The sequence below is a fragment of the Euphorbia lathyris genome, chromosome 6, assembly GCF_963576675.1.
Source record: "Euphorbia lathyris chromosome 6, ddEupLath1.1, whole genome shotgun sequence".
Classification (NCBI taxonomy): domain Eukaryota; kingdom Viridiplantae; phylum Streptophyta; class Magnoliopsida; order Malpighiales; family Euphorbiaceae; genus Euphorbia; species Euphorbia lathyris.
Window position 1 is genome coordinate 87119013 of NC_088915.1, and position 4129 is coordinate 87123141.

General features: G+C 28.9%; 1 non-coding gene across 1 annotated transcript; it reads left to right on the forward strand.

The window, feature by feature from the left end:
• Positions 1 to 2654: 2654 nt before the first annotated feature.
• TRNAF-GAA (transfer RNA phenylalanine (anticodon GAA)) lies at positions 2655 to 2727 on the forward strand. The gene has a single exon. It is a non-coding gene; the product is annotated as a tRNA-Phe (tRNA).
• Positions 2728 to 4129: the final 1402 nt, after the last annotated feature.

Below are 4129 nucleotides of genomic sequence, written 5' to 3' on the forward strand. Positions count from 1 at the left end.
GTGAGGATGCCAGGGTTCAAACCCCAGCAGCAACGTCAGCATTTTTTAATTAATTTTTACACTCAAAACTACGTAGTTTTGAGTGGTTCTCACCTAAGGAGTGTTCTCACCTAAGAAAGGATTCTCACAAGAGCCATCTCCTATATATATATATATATATATATATATATATAGGTATGTTTATTTGGGTTAGGATTGAAATTTGATTTTTAAATTCGAACATGTCTAAAATAACAGCAGTTGAACTAGACATGGACTAAGTATTTTTTGGCAAAAGCTCGTTCAACTTGTCCAATTTCAGCCCGACCCATAAACATGTCTATTCCAAATGGTTAAGTTCTTGATATTTTATCCCTCTTTTCTTTATACTCATCTCTCATTGTATATAACTCTTGCTTGTAACTAACTTAATAAATCTCTACTGTATTAGTTAGTTAGGTAACATGTAAAAATATAAGAAAATATAATAACAATTTTAAATATTCGTATCTGAGGTTAACTATTAAATCTCAATTCAATTTAAAAAAAAACAAAATAATAGCTATTATAATATGAAATTATTCTAAAGTAATTAGAGTGACATAATACTTCTAACCTCGATTTAGTATGAAAAATAGGCAGAGGAAAGGTTAAGACTTATACCGGACTCCGCTACGGAGCAATCATCTGCTAAGATACAACAACGAACTTGACAACGAACTTGACCGTACTCTACCGTCTAAATTCTATAGAGACAGACTTAATTGTGCATTAAAATTTATGTCTAAACAAACTAGATTTTTAGACATTGAATGGTCATTTACCTTCTTAGACTTTCAAAGGTGATTAACCTTTTTCTGATTTCATTTTTATAATGCTTGATTTTTTAATATAATTAAGGGTTAAGGTACAAAAATACATCTAACGTTTTGGGTCAGGAGTAATTTTACCCCTAATGTCTAAAATGGTGTAATTTTACCCTAACGTTGGTAGCCAGGAGCAATTTTACCCATAACGTTGATAATTTGAGTCAATTTTACCCTTATTATCAAAAAGAAATATTTTTAATCCTTATTTTGCACCAATTCCATATCAATTCATTCTAAAAAAAAGAATTTCATGTTTTTTATAATTTAATAATAGAATTGAAAATTAATATTTATAAATTCGGTGAATTTTTTGATTTTTTTTTGTCCAATTTGTACAAAAGACTGTATATTTTTATTTATTTTTTTACTTTTTTTACATTCCAACATATGTTTGTGATTTGTTACTGATAAAATGACGCATGTGTGAAGTGTAGATAACAAGATTCATGACTGAGAAGATAGTTTGATGAATTATTTTTCAAATTGATCCAATTTATCAATGTTAAGGGTAAAATTGCTCTTACCTTCCAACGTTAGGGGTAAAATTGCACCATTTTAGACGTTAGGGATAAAATTGCTCCTGACTCAACACGTTAAGAGTATTTTTCCACCTTAACCCTATAATTAAACATGGTGTACTAGACTAATGGATGCACTTTTAATTCAGTATCACATCCAAATTAACTTTTGTTCGCACCGTAAATATAACAGAGTAGTCTACTATCACGTAGATATTATTTTAGTCTCAAAATTTATCAAATCACACAATTAAAGCCCTCACTAATTTCAGTTAAAGAAGACATTAATTGTAACATTTGACAAACGTTAATACTGAAATTGTGTTGTGTTATACGTAGAGCTAAATTCGCTCTTTCCTAATAACCTTAAAAGTGTTTAAAAAATTTAATATCTTATCTCAAAACTAAATAAGACGTTCACAGGATATAAGAGAAAATTGATATTTTTTTCTAATAATTCTTCTGCATTTAACCTACTTTTTTTTATAACCGAGTGATCAATTGATTACATTTTATGCAAATTTAGTGGGCTATCAGGATAATTTGAAAGTTCAGGGACCAATCAAGTTTTTGGACAAGTTTCAGGGAACTAAAGATGTATTAAGCCTCTAAAAATGACATAAGATATTTACAAATAGTAGGCTTAATACATCGTTTGCCTCCTGAACTTGTCCAAAAAGCATGATTGGCCACCTGAATTTTCAAAGTGTCTCGATAGCCCCCTGGACTTGCATAAAATGTCCAGTTAGCTCTCTGAATTTGCGTAAAATGTAATCAATTGATCACTGGGTTGTAAAAAAGTAAGTTAAATGCGGAAGATATATTCCACGTGTCTTAAAATATTATTACATAATTTAAGAATTGAGTAAAAGTGAAGTTAATACTTGCTCAACTATAAATTTTTTATTCTCTACTATTACAACCGTAATACTCCAATCTTGATTATTTTATTTTTTTAAGACTCGTGCACTAAATTTTTTTCATTTAACTTACTTTTTTTGCAAACGAATGATTAATTGGTTACATTTTACGCAAGTTCATGAGGTTAACTGAACATTTTATGCAAGTTCGGGGACCTACCGGGACACTTTAAAAGTCCAGGGGGGTCAATTAAGTTTTTTGGACTAATTCAGAAGGCAAATGATGTATTAAGTCCAAATAGTATAACAAAATTACATGTAACTTAAAGGCATTTGGTATTAATTAATTCTCATTGTAACTAATAAATGCATTCGGAAAAAGCAGAAAAGATAAATAGCCTAGAATAAGAAAGATTTGTACTCGCATTGCGGGGATAGCTCAGTTGGGAGAGCGTCAGACTGAAGATCTAAAGGTCGCGTGTTCGATCCACGCTCACCGTATTTTTTAAGTTTCTCGGTTTCTTTTTATATATGAAAATACAAAATTACCCCGTATATTACATATCGATATTTCTAAAATTATATATATATAGTAAAACCTCTATATATGAATACACTTGGGACCGAACTATTTGTATAACAATTGGGAGGTTATTACTAAATAGAGTTTGGTATAATAAAAAAATTCAACACATATAATTTTAAATTTTAAATAATACCACTTGAAATTGGTTAAGATTATCATAGATATACATGGTTTATATATGATGTATAACAATAGACATTAATGGAATAAATTAAATATTTAGAATTTCAATTTAGAGTTTAGGTTTTCAATATATAGATAATTGAAAGAGTCTTATGGGAAAAATATAAACATCAATGAGAATACTAAATATTTATAATTTCAAGTTGTAGTTTGGGTTTCCAACTCGTAAATAATTTCAATAGTTTTTTTTTAATATTTTATGATTTAGTTTGAATTCTTAATATATACATATAAATATATAATTATTACTATATGGAGGGATAATTTCTAAAGGTGGGACTTGAAAAGTGTATAACGAATAACGTTTGGGAGGTTATTCCTATTTATAACTGGTCCAAGTTGGGACCAAGTTTTTTTATAACAAAATAGAAGTTATTCATATATAGAGGTTTTACTATATATATATATATATATATATATTAGCTATAAAAAATATAAGTACTATTTATTCTCATACGTTTTAAAAAACTAATATTAAATATTATTATAAATAGCAATAATTTTTTCAAAAATTATATTTTTCATTTTATTCGTAAAGTTAATTAGAGATTACAAATTCACGTCCATAATTTTATATAGCTATATAATACTTCTTAAAATATTTGTCATTAATTTTTTAATAAATTAATTACTGTTGTAAATATGTAGTCCTGATTACATATGGGTGTAACATATATATAGATATAACAGGGGTATAATGGTCATCCATTACATTATTTATAACACTCCCCCTTGGATGTCCATTATACAAAAATAAGTAAATGCGCTTGGGGATGCTGCCTCATTAAAAAACCTTACCAGGAAAACCCAGTGGGAAAAACCATGGTCAAGGAAAAGAGTGCAGCACGCATTTACTCCCCCTCATGAATACATAGCTAAAAATCTTTACAACGACGCAATCCAATGCGATAAACTAACTTCTTGAAAGTAGCAGTTGGAAGCGCCTTGGTGAATAAATCCGCCAAATTGTCACTTGAACGAATCTGTTGAACTTTCACATTACCATTCTTTTGTAGATCATGAGTGAAGAAGAATTTTGGTAAGATATGCTTCGTTCTATCTCCTTTAATGTATCCTTCCTTCAGTTGTGCAATACATGCAGCATTATCTTCATACAAAACTATTGGAGCTTCT